Here is a 22,131-nt window from a genome sequence, read left to right as displayed (position 1 = left end):
GCCCCCACCACCCCACCCGCTCTTTGGGGAATCCAACCCAGCATAAATGCAACTCAACAGATTTGTTAGGGTCTGGACATGCTGTCCTGCAAGCCTCTGTGATCTGTGTTATTTCCTGACAGTTTTGTGCAACACAAAGGTACCCAACTCCGCAAAAACTACCAAAAATCCCTGGCTGAACTCTGGGGCTTTGTTTTTATCCAAGCGGCAGAGCGAGGTGCAGGTAGGGGAGGGCTCAGTGGAGCGGAGATCTCTCATCCAACCCATAAAATCACTTGGGGATCTCACACCCCAGAACAGAACACAAGCATGGCAGATTTTGTTTTATTTATTTGGCTGTCTACTCCACTTCCATGCTGTATTATGCCAAGCACAAAGCTCTGAAAGCAATAATCTAAAACACAGCATATATGTTTGGACCCAGCATCTTCCTCCACCAAACAGTCCCAGCATGTCCCCTTTTAGGAGTGCTTATTACATCCTTCTACAACCAACAACCCTATTACTTCCTTCTTCCTTTGTCTTCAGAGAGAAATGGAGATTTTTTTACATTTACTGAATGGGAGCTAATGAGATGCATCTGGTCAGGATGAGTCAGTAAGGCAGCTCCATCTCTCAGCCTGGCTGTTTTTTGGGGGAGCGGGGCGGTTCTGCTCCCCGGCAGAAGAGAGAGGCTCTTACAGAAGTCTCTACCACCAGGCAGGGCTAAACTCTTGCTACCTTCACCCTGACCCATGTCCATGTGGCCAAGTATCTAGGAAAAGCAGCAGCATCCTTTTAATGCTTGCCCACTTCTAAGCCCTGCAAGGCCTGCCTTTCATCCCCTGTTCTAGGTCTCCTTCTCCCAGACTGTACCATCGATGCAATCAAGACCTGGGAGCCACACTGAATCAGCCCAAACTTGTAGCAGGGAGAAAGAAAAGTCTGCCCGTGTTAGGCTTTTTCTTAAGGCCATGAAAGTTTGGAGTTGTCTTCCTGAATTTATGAAACCTCCCGAGAAACGTGTCGGAGGGAGGGGGTACCTCTGCAACTGGCTGAGCTGTCTCCGGGTGTGGGTTGATTCCACCTCGCTTGCTTTGTACAGTCCGATAAGATTCATTACCTTGGGGCCAGGAGCAGCGAGATGTACTGGCTCACACTCCTGACCTCTTCTATAGGTCACCAGCCTGCCAGAAATTCCCTGGAATTATAAAAACGGTCACCAGAAGGGCAAGCCTGACACGCTGCGTGGTACGAAGTTTAATGTAATCTATTTGGAGCAGCCTCATCCAGCCCGGTCCTTCCTCTTGACAGCGAGTCGACCTCAACACACACCAGTTGCAGGGAAAAGGGCAGATGGAGAGTTGGTCCACTGGAGAAGTGTCTTATCCTGAACTGTGCAAGCAGGTATGCACCTTGTCTGCCTCTCTCCACCGGCACTGGTTGGAAGCGTTTGATGAACCAGCCCCAGGCAATTCACCAAGCCTGTCAGCAGGAGCATGCAGATGCTGGTGAAGCCCAAATTGGGACAGGAGAGGCCTCTCAGCTCCAGGACGGCATTTCTGAGCAAGTCAGAAAGACAGCTCGGCTTCAGAACAGTTTCTTTAACTAGGCACCACCGTGCAACCATCTCCCCACACCTCCAGCACCTCCGAGTTGGGGCCCTTTCCTTTCCAGATCTGAAAATTTGTGGCACAGACTTAAAATCGCACCAATTAAAGGAACAAGTCCCACTTTGCAGCCCCTGCACACACAGGGATCAGGATGAATGCTATTCGCATGCAGCATGGTTTCCACTAGACCCTGCTCTGCCACTCAGACCAGTTACTGAGTGTGAGGTAGGTTGTATTTATGCTATTTCTACAGGTAGCAAAAGCCCCAGTGCTGTGAGAATGGCTTCTCCTCTGAAGCCAAACTCTGTTCCTATGGAGGAAGTGGTCCATCTAAGACTGGTCCAATGCCTCCTTCACTGGATGGATGCCGGTACCTTGAATTGCATGCAGCTTGGCAAGGGTACAATTCCACGGGGTCTCAAAGGGTGGGATTAGCTCCTGTCTTCATCTCTGCACATTTGGCTGCCAGCTTTATGGGCACCAAAAGTTTGGGGTGTTTCTCTCCAGATACTGGTCTCCTCTTAGCACATCCAGTTCAACGACACACTTCAGAATCTGTTGCAAACTGAAATTACACAGCTTGACTTGAGTCAGTTGTTCTCTTATTGCAAGATAAAAGCAATTACTGGGACACCGTGGACTTCAGTTTTGGGTGTTTTTTTATGGTTTAAATTGTAAGAAATCAAGTTAGAAGGAATTAAACTAAAGAGACGTTTGACAACTCGTCACACATTGGGCTTCGAACGGTTAATTAGGATGCTACTAGAATTACAGGAGCTGTTTCCCAGTCTTTGTTTCATTCATGAAAATGAGGAACTGATTGCAGGAAACAGCCAGGCACAATGAGAAGAGGTGGGCTGCTGAAGCCGCAGGTGCAGTTCTGCCAACACATCTATTTTGCCCCAAGAAGGCTACTACTTGCCCGCTCCGAAGACAGAAATCCGTCCCGCCCTGATGGTTGTCTGCAGGAACATCCAGCAGGGGCTCTTGGCACTCATCACTTATAGTTTCATAGTTGTTGGGGGCTGGAAGGGACCTTGCACATCATCAGGTCCAGCCCCGCTGCACAGGGGCAGGAAAGACTGCTGGGATCATTTGATGGGCATCGGGATGTTTTTTGAAGATCGTTAAGCTAGTTCTCAACCTATAGATGGTGCAATGACAAAGGGAGCTACAGAAACCAGCCCTTTCCAAGCCGTAGCAGCACCATGCACTTGACTGTAAGGACAGAAGTGATTAAGCAACTTGGACAGTGAATGTTAGTTGTTAATACACCTGCAGCTATTAACCCCTTGAATGGCAGGCTTAAGACAGGCCTCACTTTTGGATTTCACTGCCCATTCCACCCTTGCTCCCTATGGGAACCCACTTTAATTCCTCTAAACCAACCATCATCACAACCTCCTTGTAGCTGTCCGTCTAGCAGCCAGAATCAATAACCGCTTGTGACCCCGATAGCTGCCCTCCCTGTTCTGTGTGGCTGCTTATTCATGGGGATGGTATTTTCCAGGCTTGGGCTCAGCTTTCTGAGAAAGAACTTGGAGGCCAAAGTACAGCATTGTAACTATTGCTTCCTCCAGGACGGGGATAGGGTGGAGGAGGGGAAGAATGAAACCCAGCTGTGAAAAGGCATTTCCCTGATAACAAACATAATTGCATGAATTATGCACAAAATTCGCTCTTATTGTCCCGGCCTCGGATGTTGTTTATACAACCCGTGTACCGGATGAGCCTTTCCTCTCTTCCTCCCTCTCCCTATCTGTCCCTTACACACACGCCACACCAGTCTGTCTGGGATAAAGGGAAGCTCAAAACCCCAATGAGTACAACTTTGGGCAAGCCCTTTCCTCGCAGTTGTGACAGTACATGACACTTTTAACCAGCATGGTGTAGTGGTCTGAGCAGGAGACCTGGCTCTGCCACAGACCATGCATAAACTCACTTCTTCTGCAAGTGGCGGTTTACACAGACTGCCACCCTGGGGAGCTTTGAGGTTCAAGGGGTGCAGATGCCCTTAAGACAGTGGTTTTCAACCTTTTTTTCGTTTGTGGACCCCTATAAAAATTTCAAAGGGAGGCACGGACCTCTTTGGAAATTTCAAATGAAGTTGCGGACTCCCCTGAGTTGTAAGCGTGGGTATCCACATACTTTTGATTGATCATAGTCATCTTTTGGGGACCCCTCAGACTGTGGACCCCCAGGGGTCTGTGGGCCGCAGGTTGAAAACCACTGTTTTAGAGGAAAGCAGCCACACACACACACACACACACACACACACACACATTGCTGGCTTCCTCTCATTCAGCAAGGCAGAATATGGTCAGGCACTAGATTAAGAGTCAGGAGACCTAGCTAACCCAGGTTATGCCACCCTGGGCAGGTCACTTCATTGCTCAGGGCCTCCATTTCCAATCCCACTCTTGTCTGGATACATGGTTGGCAGGACAAAGCACCTGTGTGTGCAGCACAATGCAGTTCCTCAGCAGAGCCAAGCAGATCCATCTGTGAACTGCAGCCCAGGGATGCTTACACACCGCAAGCTATGGTCTGGCATGCCTGGGTCAAAGGATGGCTTCCCTGAATCAATGGCACAATTCTTACTGACTTCAATGGAGCCAGAATTTCTCCTTAAGCTCCTCATAAGGCCCCCAAGACAGATTCTCAGCTTACTTCTACATCAAAATTGCATCCAGCTGTTCATCTCGGCAGGATGCATTCACCTGAAATTTATGTCCCAACCAACCTGAAAAAGAGAGGCAGCAAAATTCATAATCAACCTAAAACACCTCGGTGGCAGAAATTAGACACCTTTTCTTTTCACCGTGCTGTTACCTGACACCTGTTATCTTATAAAGTGCAGCTGGCAGCTATTCAGCTTTAAATGTACTGCTGCAGAACAGCTTCTAAATTACCGTGCGTCAAGAAGGAAGGTGCACGGAGAGGGAGTTATTCGCTATGAGGGATCCGGACTGGGGGAAGCACCGTGCACAGCAGACCCCGTGCTGGTGTCTGCCTGCCTTGAGGAAGAAAAAAAAATGCTCGTCTGCTTTTAAAATCTTAGAGATGCTTCATTCACGGTTTGCAAGGGGAAGGGTGTTGTTCAGACTCGGTGCTGTAAAAAGCATCCTATATTAGTGGTTATAGGACCTGCATCACTGAGGGCCTCATTGCCATGAATGGCATTTCGCCCACACGGCTTCCCAGTGAGCTGGGACTGTAGAGGTGGAAGAGGTACAAGTGCATTGAGAGACTTGCCCAAGGTTATCGTGCAAGTCACTGGCCAAGCTAACAATGGGATCCCTGGTCTCCCAGGTACCAATCCCAGGTAGCCTGCCCCATGGGACATTATGGAGGAGCATCAGAGAGCAACTCGGGACCGGAGGAGAAGTGGTCGCTCCTCACGGCACCACTCTAAGAGCCGCGTATGCAGGCGATGAACCTCAGCTTCAAATTAAATGAGTCCCCAGCCACCCCATTAAACAAAAACCTGAAACAAGAATCCTTTGTCTGTGCCCGCCCCGTCTGGGAGAATGGCGTTCGTTATCCTGACTGCTCCCCACGGCAGCAAGCTGTATTTACACAGTAGCCACGGTGCCGTTACCCAAGTACATCAGGAAGTTGTACGTTTGTTAAAATTAAGTACTGAAATGTGGAATCCCCAACTGTGCAGCTATAGATTTCACTCCGCCAGCAGCGCTGCAATTATGAAGAACATGCAAGTGCCTCTACGCACATACACACACAATCCCTGTTTGGACGATGCTTTCTGGCTCTGTAATAAATAATTCCATTTCAGAGGGGGATTATCTTTTCAGTTCACGAGCAGGAGCCATAGAGATGCTGGCTTTTATGCTGCCCATCACAGCTCTTACAGTTCTGGGGCACGAGAGGTAAAGGTGAGGCGAGGGAGCAAGGAAGCTTTCTTGCATTTACCATCAAGACAGGGTGTCAGGACCCATGGGATCCATGTTTTAGCTCTGCTGCTGACTTGATTTCCCTCTGCCTTCCCCAAGGTTACAAAATGCATCGATCACCGCCTGTAGCACAAACAGGTGGATAGTCCAGTAGACACAGACTCCTGCCCCCTCGTCTCTGCTGGTTCCTCGAGGAAGACAACAGAGCCCAGGAGATCCAGCAGACGTGTTGCTCTGCTCCAGCTTCTAGCCGCCGGTTGGATAACTGGAATCGCCACGGAGGGAAATGATTTAAACAACATCAATTGTAGGTGCGGCATTTGATCGGCAATAAGGACATAGAAACGATGTAAACCCTTAAATTAACAACCAAACTAAACCAGTTATGCTAACAGAGGAGGAAGCCTCATGCTGCTGAAGAACCCTTTAGCATCCATCAAAGCAGCAGAGCTTCAGATACAGCCCTGAATGGACATATAGGCCATGAAGCGTAGCCAACCTTAGCTTTGTCACTGACTGGGGGGAGGCGACGGTCTCTCTGGACTTCCATTTACTCATCTGCTAAACTGCCTCACTTGGGTGTTGGGAGCTTAATTAATGTTCATTGAGAGGCCTGGATGCTGCAGAAATGCAGAGCATTTGCACACACGTGACAGCCCCTCCGCAGCCTGCCACGGTGCGAGACAACCGGAGAATGCAAGGCAACCGGGGAGAGGTTGTGAGTCCTCCCCAGGGCTTCTCTGCTCAAGCCCTTCCACACTTGATCACTTGGGCCCTTTTGAGCTTGCACTGAAGAGAAGAGAGAGCTCACGAGCTCCCCACTCTCAGCATCTTCCCAGGGACACAGAGGAGAGGGCAACTTGCAGGACATCGGCATCTCTGCCGCAGCTTCGCTACATCGATTCCTACCTGAGGACGCGGCTGCTTTCTACTCATCCGCTCCCTGCTCCTCAACCCCGCTTTTCAATTTCAGAGTGCTGGCAGATCTCTGATTAATTCAAGCTTGTTTAATAACCCTTCTGTTTAGATGAAACAAGCTGTCTTGTTTCCTTTATTTTTAACACTGACTCTTGTTTCTTTGCTAAGGATCTTACTGTCATTTAAAAACTTCTCCCTCTCCAACCAAGCTGATAATAGGATGGAGAAAGCAGCTCCTTGGGTCTGCGTCTGACAACGATCACAAGTCCCAGCCCACAATGCCGGGGACTAGCCAAGGAGGAGTGGAGGGGATGATGCTGTTATGAGGACCCCAAAATCTTGCCCAGCACAGAGTAAACCTGTCTGTGAGTCTCCTTCTCTGTTATTATGGTGGTGTCGAGCAGCCTGGACGGCGGTCAGTGCTGTACGGAGGGGAAGACCACCCCAGACCCATGCACCTTACAGACATAATGGGCCACATGAAGGAGGGTTAAGACAACCAAGGCAGAGAGATGACTCTTTTTTGCAAAAATATTTATTTATATATATATATATATATATAGAGAGAGAGAGAGAGAGAGAGAGAGAGAGAGAGAGAGAGAGAGAAATAAATAAATATAGAAATAAATATTTTTGCAAAAAAGAGTCATCTCTCTGCCTTGGTTGTCTTTACTCTCCTTCACGTGGCACATTGCGTCTGTAAGGGGCATGGGGCTGAGGTGGTCTTCCCCCCTGTGCAGCACTGACCTCCATCCACACTGCTCGGCACCACCGTAATAATTGAGAAGGAGAATATATATATGTAAAATGAGGCAGAGAGACAATGTGAACTGCCAAGGAACAGAGCCCAAGTTGTCCCAATTTCTTGTCCAGTGTCTGTGCACTAAATCCCAGCGCTTCTGTAAGCACCTGCGAGTTTCCTTTTATGCTGCTCTGCCTACATGGGAGAAGCTCCTCATACAAAGCTGAAATGCCACTACACCACCTTCTTTAAACCCCCTGCTCTGCTCAAAGCAAAGGGTCCTGCTCATTGAGCAAAGGGTCCTAGACAACTCCTAACTAGGCCCGATACAGCCTTTCCACGTGGACTCTACTCCACCTCCCCTGCATTTGTTTCTTGCACCAAACCCCTCCAGACCGTAGGCTCTCTGGGGCAGGGAGCATCTTGTGCTCTGCTTGTCTACGGTTCCCAGCTCCTAACTGGAGCTGCTAGGAGTTGCCAGCAATACGTAGAGTTATAATACAACAACAGCTTTGCTTACTGAGGAAACACGTTTGAGAGTCTCAACTGTCTCCTGCCTCTTTCATTTCAAAGTTGCACTTGTCTGTAAAGCAACTGAGTCATTTCCTTCCCACCACCGGGCTATCGGACCAGATCCAGCAGGGAGCGGAAAACAATAAATCCTTCACGGATTGGGAGGGCCGCGTTTCACAGGGCCGCAGCGGGACCTGCCTTGCTCCAACCTTCCTAGAGCTCAGGACCGTCTCGCTTTGGGTCAAGTCTCATCTTCGGTGCTGCATCCCCACTAGTTCATAGCGCTCCGCTCTACCCCTGGACTGCTATGAACTGGGATGAAGCTGGCACGGTCAGTGACCCGTTGCATGACTTTGAGCAGTTCACTTCAAGTCTCAGCACCTTTATTTCCCTATCTGCAAAATGGGGATAATGATACGCATGTGCTTCTGTAAAGCATTTGCAGGCCGAGGGAGGAGAAGCAGATGAATCCCGCAAGTCCTTCCACAAAGCGCTCAGTGCTGCAGCAATTAACACCACACACAGATTAGGCTGGTAAGACGATTTTTGTGTCTGGTCACAAGAGTTGGTTGGGGGAGCCCCGGGGGGTCATTTTGTCCTCTTTCACAACCCCAAATCTCAGGCTCGGTTCATGAGTCCTGGCTGAAGCAAGCTTGGCACATGTGCGGCGGAAAACAGGCAAAATTAGTATTTAGGGCAGAAAGCAGGCTAAATTTTGCTGGTGAACCCCAGAGCGCTAAGTGGCCCACAGCAATGCATCTCGCATAGCCATGGAGAAAGTTTTCCTGGATCCAGGCTCAGCCCTGCTTCCATGGACTTCAGCAGAAGAAAAATCAAGCTCTATAATATGCATAAGGCCGAGAACAACATTCGCCAAATGAACCAAAATAGAACAGAAAACAAGCTAAATTACAAGGAAATTAACCTTACATCCTACTCAGTCACGATGGCTGGGATAGATAGCCTGGCAACACATGGTGTTTATAGGTGGGGATGGAATGAAATGAATTGTCATGAACAAATTTATGAGTCAATATTTTGCTTTTCTTCGTGTCACACTTTGCACTACTTGGGAAAAAAAAAAATCTCAAAAGCTTTTTATCTTAAAAGGAGGAGGGAAATGATGTCAGGGTACAGAGGATGCTTGATTTCCAACTCCAGTTTCCAATTTGGGCTTTGCAGCCTAAATGAAGATTGATGCAATTAAAATGGTGGCAAGCTAAAGACACTTCCCCCACACCCCTGTACTGAGGACAGTCAAAGAAGTTCCCATCTGCCTGCAGTTTCTTGGGACTGCCATGTGCTCCCTATTGTAGGGTACTTGCAAGTGTGAGCACCGGTCCTTTTAACATAGGAACAGATGTTCTTTTGACAATTTGGCCATAAGTGTCATTAGAGCAATTCCAGGGCAGTCAATAGCTTTGAAAATACAGCCCTGGTCGTGGCTCCTCAGTTGAATTGGTTTGCAGTTTTTCAATGACACTTAAAAAAAAAAAAAAAAAAACAGACCAAAACAACCCCCCAACAGCTCAGGGAATGCAAATGTGTCAAAAACCACATCTTTAAAGGGAAAGGTTCAATTAAGGAAGCAATCCCCTCAAAATATGCTGAAAACAGGTTTGAAAGTATAGAAAGGTTTTGCGGTGATGTTTTCTAAATGAAGAAAAAAACCGCTGATTTTTGGAGTTCAAAACAACTTCTCATATAAAAAGTTGAAGCATTTATATTTTATATTAAAAATATAAGCAAAACTTACGGTTGATTTTTGTTGTTGCTTATTTGCCTGGACTTTCAGTTTCCAAAACCTTAGGGGTTTGGTGTTTAAATCTGCCTTCAGGCCTGAAAAATATTGAACTCTCAAAAAATGTTCAGAGGATGGGGAGGGGGGAAAAAAAAAAAAAAAAAAAAAAAAAAAAAGATATCCTGTCCTGCTCTAGTATAGTGAGCACCGGAAAACCTGGCCCTGGGTTGATTCATGTGCTGTATTTTAACCAGATGCCTAGGACCTCTCTGAGGAAGGGATGATCTTGGTGTTAACTCGACGGCTTCTAGGACGGCAGGACCACGGGGGTCCTAAACACCATAATCATACAAATTATGTGACGTATCAGCAAAGTTAGTGAGATGTTGATCCAAAGGGATGACTGATTCTGGTTGACCAACATGATAAATCTCAAAAGAAGTCTGATTTTCAAGCAGGACATTCAAATCTCTCTAGTCATCTTAGAAAAATTCACCCTCGATGGCCACGAACTAGCCCGACACTGAACTCCTTCCATATACATCACCAAACCACTCCAGGGTGCTAATAAAAATAGCCACTGCTGGCCCAAAACCAAATGGAAAGGGCCATGCCCAACCTGCAGCATCACTCCTCATCCCACCCAAAACTTTCTGGGACGAAAGCCTTGAAACGGAGTTTCCCGGTGACCTTCTCTCCTGGGAGCTGGGTTTTTATTTTTTTTTTTAAACAAGCTACAAAACATGCTCCCAAGTCCTTCAGTAGCAGCTGCCTTTGTCCTTTCCCGAGGATTAGTTCTAGCGCTTCCCAGATCAGCCGCAGACAATCTGTGACCACCTCAAAGCCAGAAAATGCATTTGGTGGAACTGATGGCCCAGAATTGCCCATGCCACACAATTTCTACGCCTTGAAAAGCCCCATTATGTGAGCCCTTGCATCTGAACATCATCACACACAGAGCAGACAAGCAAGCAGGGCCCCAGGCCCTTGCTTCCAAAGTGTTTGCAAACTTGGTGTTGTTGCTATGAGATTTTAAAGCTCAAAAGGCCAAAGCTATCACGGCCTTAGTACTCGGCGTGGATCCTGCTCCCCCAAGGCTCGGTGTCTAAACAGAGTCGAAACCAGTGCACCAGTCGGAGAAGTGCTCGCCACCTCCGCCCGAGTTCATGCATCACTCTGCAGAAAGCTCGGCGCAGGTACTGATGGATGGCCAGTAAAGGGAAATGGAGCTTCTGCTGCGGCGCCACAGTCCAGCCCAATGAATTATTAATGCCACCAATTTTTCACCCAGCACTCACACTTTTCATAACAGGATCCCCAAGCAAATTATGCTTCTGCAGCCCTGTGAAGCAGACCGGCTTCAACCCAACTCTCAGGCAGGGAAATGGAGTGGTAGAGACCAAGAGCGGTCAGGGACAGATTGCAAGCTCTCTGTGCCCAGAGTCGGGGCAGACTTTGAGAAGCTTTCAGCATCCTCCCACCCTCCCGTCTCATCCTTTGACTACAGCCACTTTCATTCCCCCTCCCCCACACCTGTCTCTCACCTATTGACCACCTCAATTTACATTTTAATTGACTGGATTTCTTGCATGCACAGTGGCCTCTGGCTGCTTTAGCACTCCATCCAGGAAGAGCACACGCCATCTGTAGACACTTCCTCAGCCTGACAAAGGGTGTTTGCACCCGAAAGCTTGCTAAGAAGAATTTTTCCAACTATATGAGTTGGTCTAATAAAAGATACCAGAGTTACCCAAAGACCCTTGTCTGCCTATGTCTTTAGACCAACACGGCTACAACCAATACCCCTGAAACAGCTCCCCTTTAGGCGAGTGATGATTCCTATGACACGAGCCCCTGAACCCTTTCCAAGATCCACCCCTGCTTGTTGGCACTGACCCTTGATGGGCAAGTCACAAAGGCCAGATGTGTCAAAAGCCCTGAAAAGACTAAGCAGGAAGCCAAGAAGAGAGTCCAGATGTTTCTTATGACTTAACACTGCCTTTAAACACCTCAAAGTGCCAAAAAAAGTGGATTGGGCTCTTCTGGGGCAGTGCTGCTACAGGGGAAGTTTGCATCTCTACAACTTAACATGCTAGCGGCTTCCGACACCTCTGGGCTCTTTAACAACACTTGTGTCCACACCATCTGCTTGAGCAGCACTGCTCACAAAGCCAACGATGCAAGCAGCTACAGGATACCATTGCACCCTGAGGCCATCTCTAGCTACAGCAGGGGCGAGGTTAATTTTGGGCCCACAATCCTACTAGTCAGGGAGAATTTGACCTTGGACCTTTCATCGCTGAGACTTTGCTGCGCTGCAGCGTTGGCTCCTTCCAATGCTGCAGTACAAAGACGGTGACATGCTTTATCCCCAGCACCAAACAGAACAATGGCTCAAAGTTTCTAACTCCTGATGCTACTTCAAATCCACCGGGAAAAAAAAATGTTTAATGGGTAACTAAGCATTTTCTTAAATCACCAAGAAATTGCCTCTCTCTGTTCTCCCCGCAGCTCTTAGGCTTCCACTAAAAAATTCAGAGGAAATGCACTGGCAAAAAGTATGTCTGAGTAACATTCAAGATAGCGATAAAAAACAGCAAAAGGCAGGACATTTGAGCAGAAGGTCAGTGCTCCCTCTTGTATTTTTGCCTTTCAGGGTATTTTGGCATCCATATAAGCTACGGACACAACATCAGTACTTCTGGGGCCTTGAGCATAACACCCTTTCTAACACAGCCAGCTTCCCTGCTCTGTCCCCCCAATCCCAACAGATCTCCTCAATCAGGAAACCAAAATACCAGATGGGATGAAATCATGCACACTGGCTAAGTCCCCTCCGAGGCAGCCAAAATGCTGCTCAGCCCTGCTTTTGTAGCCTTCTCAAGGAACTGGGCAGTCCAACTTCAGAAATGCATTTTAGTTTCCCATTTGAACAGCGCTGTCGATGCTTCTGGTACGAATCACAAGATGTGTCATATTTGGTGCTTCCCTTAAAGCTCAAGCTTCTGGAGCCATGAGAATATTACCTGCTGATGCCACAAAAAGTCAGTTTCTAGCCTTCCTCCACTAGAGAAAAAGAAACAAGGAAGGAACCAAAAACCCCCGAACTAACCCAAAGCTCTTAAAGTTTTATTTTTAAGTAAATCTCAACATATTGAGACCGACTGGCTGTTGAATGCCTAGCTCTGGCAGTGCTCCACGTGTAATGCGAGGGTGACTCTGGCGAGGTATCGCTCACAGGACATTTACGTCCGGTCCTGACTACATACAAGCTTGCATTGCTTTAAAACAAGCCTATAGCTAAAGCAGTGCAAGTGTTGCGTGTGTAAGGGTGTGTGCACTTCAACCTGCCCTCTGGTGAGATACCTGCCTCCGTGGGGGTGGGTTGTACAGCAACCCCAAAACACCAGTGGAGCTGCCATGGCAGGCCGCTCTGTGATCAGTCATGCGATGCATTTCAAGCTCTCCCTGGTTGATGACGCACGGGAGGAAATACCTCAACTAAAAGCCACAGTTTTGGATGCACTTAGATGTCTCTCACAGGCACTTATTCCCCAACTCACTAAGCCTGGCAATAACATGAGTAACCTGTTCCCAGCTGAGTCAGGGGCAAGTCAAGGTAGACGCGCTTCCTCGGAGGCCTCGTGCTACACAGAAAAGCAAGTGAGTAAGCAGCCAGTCACTGCTGAAGAGGTTTCCTGTTTTCTCCAGCCTCGCTGGGCTTCCTGACGCAAGGTAAAGGGCAGTCGGAGCGCTGATGCTCGGTGCTGACCTGCAGCTGCTGATGAGTGAATTAAAACTGCTGCTCCCGAATGCTGGTCACAGCCCGTCGGGAGCCGAGAGGGGAATAAGTCGTTTCCTTTAGCTGCATGGAGTGTGTCCTCTCTGTGAGCCATCATCCTCCCTCTGCCTCCACCCAAGGTTTTCCAGCCAAGGCAGAAAAAGCAAACTGCACCCACTGCCCCCTTGCTTCTCCCCATCCTGGGTTGGGTGAACTGACTTGCTTCGACAGGCTGCCCATGCAAGCTGAGTTCCTAGCATTGATTTTGCACTTGCTATAAAAGGTGAAAAACAGCTCGCAACATGATGCGGACTTTCCCCAGCTGTGAACTCGGAAAGCAAACCCGTTAACGGAGTCATCTAGCGTCAACCGGGTCCCTAAATGGAAGAAGCTACATGAGTAGAAGGGCCTGTTTTGCCAGTAGCACCGCATGGATGCTAGGGCTATTGCTGGCGTGTCGGCCAGGTGTGGGGAACATCTGCACTGCATCCAAGGTGGGCACCAGCTGGGTGCTGGCAGAGCTAGTCCAGCCAACCCTCTTAACACGGAGCAGCAAAGAAGTCCTGCTGCCACAACTCTATGGTGGCTCCTCAAACAGAAACAGTTATAGCTGCAAAAAGCACAGTTCTTGGGCTCTTCTTGATACAAACTGCTGAGACATATCAAGGCTCCAGCTAACATCGCTCTCCCAACCAGACGTGGAGGCCTGGCATTAGCCTCCTTTAAGTAGCTATGAGAACTCATGCTCCCCAGGGCCCAGCAACACTCCCGAGCTGAGCAAATGCTTATCTAGCACTCAAGGACCAGGGCTGGGGAGGAGGGGCAGCCTCACCAGGCAGCAAGGAAGGAGACTTTCCTTTCCTGTTTAGTTTTCGGCTTTGCATGAAGTCGTCTTCCTCGTACGTTGGAGCCACCCTCGCCCTGGTCTCCCACCCTGCCTGGCTGGGCGCAGACGGAGGGGACCGGGATCAGCTCCCACCCCTGCCACGGCTGCTCAGCCCCAGCTCATCTGATTGCTTCGTTAACGAGCGATAAGAAAGGAGCTGCCGCAGCTGAGGGAGGGCGAGGTGAGAGGTCAGCGTAATATTTACTCAGACGTCACCTTTCACTTTCAGGAGGTGGCGAAGGGACTTCAAAGCAGCCAAGGGCTGCGAGTCCGTCTCCTGTCTGCCGAGGAAGCCGGGCTCCTGCTAACACAAAGCCCCTTCCAGCCCAAAGCTCCTGCCAGGCAGGGGAGGCTGCGGTTCGGGACCGTGGGGTCAAGCCTGTTGCAGTCCCTCAGCTCTCCGTGCTTTATTCTGACCCATCCCCTTGCGCTCTACCTTGGGACCCCATCTTGCCATGCTTTAGAAAGCTGCTTCCCATCTCCAGCCCTGGGGGCACGTTAGAGCTTCGAATCGTAGAAAATGAGATCACATCCAGTCCAAAGCAGGGCCAGCCCCAACTAGACCATCCCAGCCAAGGCTTTGTCTACCTGAGTCTTTAAAACCTGCAAGGATGGAGATCCCACCACCTCTATGGGTACCTGTTTCTCCCTTCCAAGTGCCCATCTGCTGCAGGCCAAGACAACCAAGAGCTGGCAGGGATGAGTCGTGCCAGCTCTGCATCACCCAGCCACCACGTACCCGCGGCCTGAAAGCTATGGCAAGGAGAGCACTCGGGTCTCTGCGTTGCAGAGGCCAAGGTCGCTGCTCCATCGGATGAAGGGGAACCTCCATTAGCACTTTGAGCCGTGTGCCCACAGCGGAGCAACCCCAGTTGCACCCACACCTCTCTATAACTTGCAGCATGACGGCGTTTCCATCCCAGGTGAGGCTGACCCAGGTGCTTGGCTCTTGCAAGCTGCTGTCTATAGTCCAGCTACACCCGCCCCCCGCCCCCCACCAAAAAAAAGCATTTCTCCCATGTGGCCTTTAATTTCTGTCCACTCCCACAGCTTCTCCGCAGTCACGAGTGGGGAGCACCCCTCATCTGCTTCCCAGTTGCAGTGCAACGGTCTCCGCCTGCACGCTGGGCAAGCTGGAGGGTTGGGCCGACAGGTCTCAGCCAGGCTCACTATCACTTTTCCTTTTACGATGATCTGGACTTTTTTTATAATACGACTCTGATGCCTTTTATCTCCCGCTCCGAATGTAATTTCAACCCAGGCAATGCAGGATTAAACTTTCATAACATGATACATTTATCTCGCTTTTCATTCCCCACAACCACCTCCCCGTTCGGTTTCGCCCAAAGAGAGGCCGAGATTACACCGGGAAACATGAGATGGGAAATATCAGATCAGGAAGAGGGAGGCCACCTCTTTCCCAGTGCCCCATCTCTGGTCTGAGCATCTCCCCAAAGCAGCCACAATCGCTACGAGCTGGCAAAGTTAGGCTAGTACTACTTCTCCGCCCCAATGAAACACAAGGGTGGATTATAACCCAGGCAAAAGGCCCGGCAGAGAACACAGTGGAAGATTAGATTAGAGAGATACATCACTGACATGTGCTACACTCACTTATTTTGTCTCACTTTATTTTTTTTTAATCCCGTTAGAGCCATTTCACCACCGCCTGAGAGCATCTCGACGCCTATATTCAGGCCGCGGTAGGGAAGCAGAAGGAAACCAGGTTGGAGACCTTGCAAGAGCACACAGTAGTGACGGAGGAATCAGCCACTGTCAGCCAGTTTTGCTGGAAATCTTTACAAAACATTAAAATCTTACTGCCTCCCCACAAGAGCTATTTCTAGCAACGGGCAGGACTTGGCAAAGCGATGGGTCAAGCACTGCCGCTCATCTTCATGTTCCCTTTTATCAGAAGGGACCGGCGACTCTGAAGGGGATGGTAAAACCAGCCCTAGCAGCTTTCCACGCTGCATTTGGTGCTGATTTTTCTCTTCTTTTTTTTTTTCCCCCATCAAAAAAGCTGTTCTGTCTATTTGAGTCGAGCTGCAGGAGCCCCCCTCTAGCGGGATGAGACGGTATTTCAGGCCCACAGCCCAGGCGGATGCTGTCTCCCGGCAAATACAAGACCCTGCACAATCCAGCCAACTCCTGAGCTGGGAACTTACGATTTGGCCAGCTCGTTATTTCACTGCTCTGCTGCCTAAGCCCTTTTGGAGCTGTCTCGGTCAAAATTAGATTTGAGTTACGGACCTGAGGCTGGCAAAGGCAGGAGAGGAAAGATTACAGGGGCGAGGGGGCGGAAAACACAGCAAGCGTCTTGCTCAGACTGGAAAAGAAAACCGATCGATTGGAAAAAGAATCCAGAGCCTAAACGGCGGATGCTAAATTCCCTGCACGATGCCAAAGGCCGGGTGGCTCTACAGCTTCCCCCCCGTCCCAGGAGCCTCGACCGGAGAGCGTTGCAAGTGGAGCGGGCTCCACGCGCTCCGTTTCACCCGTATTTCTGCTTCCTACAGGAGCCCGACTCCCAATTCTGGAGCAAAGCTCCGGGCCGGGGAGAGGACCCTGCGTGGCTTTGCCACAGGTCAGCACGGCACCGTGCTGTGCATGCCACCGGCCCTCCTCTCTGCCAAGGGGTGCAGCACCCCAATGCACACCCAGCTTCCCTTGACCTACAGGGAACGGGTTTAGACACAGCACCCCGCACCTCCCCAGGACAACGCGCTGCCTGGGTCCTTCTTTTGTTCACACTTTCTCCCTTTATCTTTGAGCCAGTCTGCAAACCCTGGACAAAAACAACTTTCCACTACCCCAGCCTGAGATGCTTTAAAGTCCTGCAGTCAAATGAGTTTCAGCATCGCTGGGAGGCTGCAGAGAAAGCAGCTTGGAAAGCCAACGGAGAGGAGGTATACAGCTTGGGAAAGCAACCGAGGAAGCGGACAGACCCAAGTCACCTCTAGGATGCTCTGGGCCGTGAGCATAAAGACATGATGCACTTGGCCATCAACGCTTGTGGGGGGGAGGAAAAATTGGATGATGCCTCCCCGCCCTCTCGCCCTCCCTTTCTTTGTTGTCATCGCGGCCTCCTAGCCAAGCTGGTTAAGAGATTAACACTCTAAAAACCACATTTACTCTAATTAGCCATGAAATCTTTGTAACTAAGTGAAAAAATGTTTCCCTTGAGGGATTTTTGTCCATTCATCACTGTTTGAAATGTAGGGAGGGGGTCAAAGGTGAAGGGGGGGGGGCAGGGAGAGACAGAGAGAGAAGGACGGGGAAAAAAAAAATGGGGTGGGGTGGGGGGTGGGGGGGGAGCTGTTTTTTTTCCCTAGCTCACCAAATGGATGGTTCCTGAATTATTTCTAGTTAACAGACTGCAAACACAATGCTTGGGTCTCTTTATGGTTTGGTTAGCTTGGCTAGCAAGCCCTGCTTCTCCCATTTGCCGTGATGGACAGAAGTACATTGTGCCCCTGGCTATGTGTGCAGACAGCTGTGCGCCGCTCCCCCACGAGACAGCTGGGTGAGGAAGGGGCTCTGCCGGGAACAGGCACGCGGGCCCCTGCGCTGGATGCTTTCATTCGCCTTTTGCCAAGGGAAGGCGCTGGAGAAGAGGAGGGGAGAGGAGAGAGGGCAGGGAGCAAAGCCTGCCACAACTTAGACCCATAAATATTTCATCTCGGCAGAAGAAGACTGAATATATTCCTGCCAGCGCCTTTCTTGTGTATTTTAAATGTGTCACCGCCTTCCACTTCCCCCCTCCCCTGTTTGTGTGTTTCTTGTAACGTGCCCATGAAATAAAGATTAGCTGAATAATCAGGAGTGTTTAGAGATGCGAAAGGGCCTGTCTCAGGAGCGCTCTGGGCTCAGGTTCGTCTCTCTCGGTGTTTTCCCCACTCTTTTAAGGATGCCCGAGACAGAGAGAGGAAGCAATATTTGCACTTGCTACAAAGGCGCCGGGGCTGAATGGAAATGCCAGGGGGCAGATAGGCAGAGCGTTCAGAAATACGGGGATGAGGGCGAATTCCCCCTCCCCTGTCACATGGTTCTTGTTCTAGCCATAGAGGGGCCAATTAAAAGCGCTTGATGAGGGCAGGGTTTGAACCGACGCGTGCAAGTGCAGGGGAAATAGTGAGCGAGCATTGCTTAACCCATCCTGGCTGAACAAAGATACCTCTACGAAGAAAATTTAGAGCGTATTGTGCCAGTACCAAGAAGCAGTTACGGCATCTCCTCTTGAATCGCCTGTCTGCACGCACCATGCAGCATCTAGGCATCGTCTCCCACTTCTAACCATGACCTACGCAGCTTGCTGGCTCAGCTCTTGCACGAGCATATCAATGCTGAAACCTTCCCCAGACATTGGATCAATCCCAGGAGACACATCCAAGGCTCCAGGCTCAAACTGCATCAAAAAAGTTTCCAGAGCCAGTTCTGGATATCCCCAGAGCACTAAAGCTCTCGGGAGACAGTCAACGGGAGACTTCAGGCAGATCCTGCAAATCGAGACACCACAGCGTCTACACCACGAACTGCTCCAAATGTCATTTCCATTTAGCTGCTTTGCAAGCCAATTTGTCACGTCCTAATGCAATTTGCTGAAGAGAGTTAAAGAGCACAGGGCAGGAGGAGTCATCCTTTCTTCAGCATCATATACCCAGGTGGAGAGTGCTTGGGGTCTTTAGGGGTTTTAATATCTAGCTGTATTTCAGAAAGTTCAGTTTCATTCAACAGCTGAGGGGCCAGGGAGAGCTCAGGGTTAACTGGGAGAGCAAAACAGAGTGCAAGGAAAGCACTGGGAGCCGCTATTTCTATCAGATCCGTGGGTTCGCAAAAGCATCTGTTACCTGTTTCCACTGCACAGACTTGTTATAAGCCAGGGGGAAACTCTGCAAATAATTGGATCAAATACAGCTATAGAGGCAATGAAGAGTAAATTGGGTTGCTTCATCTTCCCACAACGAGCACGGCAGAGGAGAGAAGGGTAAGGTGTCTGCGTTTGGTTGCACGAGCCATTTTACAAGAGAAACCAGACATACAAGTGACTCTTAGGCTGGACTGTGCTTCCAAAGTCAAGGTGACTCTGCTCAGATCCTAAAACCACTCCTAACTATTGTATTTAAGGCCTTATGGTTTATGAGCAGAGACTGAAGGAGCATCTGGCAAAAGGCAGCAACATAGGACACACTTTTTATTTTATTTTTTTAACCAAGGCAAACATCTCCACATTGGGAAAATATAAGCATCAATTCTGAAGAGGGCACAAAGGCATCAGTCATTCTGTGGTGGAAGTAGGTCATTTGACTGAACTTTTAGAGATATTGATATCACCGAGGCCGTCCGGCACATGAAAGCAGACAGCCTGCCTCCCAAAACTCAGTCAGGGTCCATCAAACAGATTCATCCTACTAGAGAAATGTCAAGTGGTAGACAAGTAACGAGGAGGAAACCCTCCTAGAAACAGGATTGCATAGCACGGTACCCTATGAACAATTCATCCTTGCTTGCTGCTGAGCCAGTATCCTGAATACAGATCACGGAGGCATGATTTTTTCCCCACCTCTATCGCTCCTTAACCCCCCTGCTTTCCCTTAATGTTAACCTACTGACTTTCAGATGCTGCTTAAAACAGTGATTCAATGAACATCATTCATCCTGCCTTCAAGACCATGAAGTACTGGCACAGCTTGCACAGAGAAAAGGCTGGTGTTTGACCATACCAGGTGAAACCGGGGGCCGGATGAAGAGAGGACAGTGCGGCCCCTCACTGTACGTATAGACAAGCCTCTGTTATGATAAACACGCATGTAGCATCCAAGCAACTTTAGGGTTTGATGAGGCTGGAAACAGTCCCTGGGACCTAGGAATTTTTTCAGAAAAGCATGCACAGATTCCCCCTTCCCTTTCCCAGCTTCTGGAAAGGGATCTTGCAGGATCTGGGACCTTCACAGTACGGATATTATTTTTTTCCAGGAATCCTGAGTGCTGGCCAAAAAAAAAAAAAAGTCTCTCCTGGTCAGTGGCAACTTTTGAGGGGTTTTGTTCCCTTATGACGCACTGCCTTTCCCCAGTCCAGGACTGAATGGTAGGGAATGCAGCCACTTGGATTTAGGAAGGAATAAAACATATTGACAGCAGAACTACACTAAGGGGACAAAATAACAGGATGCCCAAACTGGATTGGGAAGGGTGGGGAGGGGGACAGACAGAGGGGAGCCTCACAGGACTTGCATTATCGGTTGAGATTTAGCTAGCAAATTAGGAAACCCCTCAAGATGATGCTCCCAAATCCAGCCTCTTCCAAGTGGAAGACAAACATGCTCCTACAGCTTCCAGCCTCAGCCAGAAAACAACCTGGATGCATGCATGCACCCCCCAAACCCCATCCCCAAGGACGTGGTGGGGGTCTTTCCCCGAGGGCACCTGGTGAGACTCCCCCTTTGGCAGCGGGGAGAGCGCCAAAGCCGCGGCGCTGGGAAAAGGTATTTGGGGGCTCCCTTCATGCAGAATAAGAGAGGGGCAGGTGCTAGCTGGAGGGCCCCCCCCCACCCCTTTGCCCACCCCGGCTGGGTGGCTTACTTACCAGACCTAAAGATCCTCTTCCGTCTGTCTCCTTGGGGGCTCTCTGCTTTCTCCCCCCACCCCTCCACCTCCTTGGATTTACGGAGAGGTAATCCAGTCCGACCCTGAATTCATTGAAATCCACCGCAAGTCACCAGCTACTTATCTGTATTCCTAAAGTCTCTCTGCTCTTCCTTGGAACGGCTCCTCCAGGCAGTCAGTCAGTCATTCCTCTGAAGCCCCTGTGTGGCTGGCTAGCCAATTATTCTTATTCTTTTTAATGGTCCTTATTCCTAGGATTCGCCCACCTAGACTTCTCCTCTACCCTCCCTGACATCAGCCATCCCGGGCTTCCTCTGCTTTTTTTTTTATTATTATTTTTTTATTTTTTTTTTTACAGTCCCATTTCCTTCACAGATCTGTTTTTTCCTCTCTCTCTCTCTCTCTCTCTCTGTGTCTCTCCCTCGCTCTCTCTTTCTACCAGCTGAATTTCACAGTAACTGTGCACTCCTTCTCCCGGCTCTAGGCTGGCACTGGAAGCTCATCCCCCCATCAGCAGCAGTCTGACTGCTAAAGCCTGCCTCCCTGTATTACCATGTAGCTCATTAACATACAGTCACTGGGGGTTAACTCTTCCGCAGCCACCAGCTCCAAACCGCAGGCCTTCCCCAGTGCCCAATGCTGGACCCTTGCATTTCTCTCTCCGGTGACACGCAAGGAAAGCGGCTCAAGGGATGCAGGTGCAAGCTAGAGACCTCCATTGACACTTGCTCCCCAAGAACCGGCTGAGCTGGACCAGCCACCCGCAAACTACCTTAAAGGTAAAACTCCAGCAAAGCACAAGGATTCAGAGGCAGGGCTGGGAAATGGGGGCTGACACACGGGTGCTGCCCACTCAGCCTGGTTTGCAAAGAGAAATGGAAAGGTGGGGATACCACCACCCCACCCCTGTCTACCTGCTCCCTGCTGCCCCTCACCAGGCTTTGGGAGGCTTCCCCAACAGGGATCCTCTATGCACCCGACATTGCTTTTGCCTTTTATTTTATATGCATGCGGACACATGGACAGAAATAAAAACGCAGTGAAAAATAGATTCGTAGATGTTAGGGTCGGAAGGGACCTCAATAGATCATGGAGTCCGACCCCTCATCAAGTCCGACCCCCTGCATAGGCAGGGAAGAGTGCTGGGTTTAGATGACCCCAGCTAGATGCAAATCCAACCTCCTCTTGAAGACCCCCAGGGTCTTCAGTAGGAACCGTTGCAGTTTCAAGGCAGCTCCTGTGTTAGGGCATCCATTTCCTGACCTGGCTACTAGCTAGTCATCTGGTTACTACCCACATGGGTTGGATTTGAAATGCGGAGAAAGGCTCCACAACCCATTACTCACCCTCTGAGCCATCCAGCACCTCCTAGTTGCCTATGTGCATGTTGCACTGCACAACAGGAGTGAGGAGATACAGGCCTGTGCTGCAGCTGTCA

The 22,131-nt window shown here is 49.7% G+C and overlaps 1 protein-coding gene across 1 annotated transcript in view; it reads right to left on the bottom strand.

Moving 5' to 3' along the window:
- PLXNA2 (plexin A2) overlaps positions 1–21,196 on the bottom strand; it is a 249,898-nt gene extending 228,702 nt beyond the window's left edge. The window contains 1 exon segment of the mRNA XM_025212958.1: positions 20,674–21,196. The gene's annotated coding sequence lies outside the window, so the exon portion shown is untranslated.
- Between the last annotated feature and the right edge of the window lie 935 nt (positions 21,197–22,131).

Source organism: Alligator sinensis, unplaced genomic scaffold (genome assembly GCF_000455745.1).
Source record: "Alligator sinensis unplaced genomic scaffold, ASM45574v1 scaffold1499_1, whole genome shotgun sequence".
NCBI lineage: Eukaryota > Metazoa > Chordata > Crocodylia > Alligatoridae > Alligator > Alligator sinensis.
Note: the sequence above shows the minus strand (reverse complement) of the source record. Positions and strands in the feature narration are given on the sequence as shown.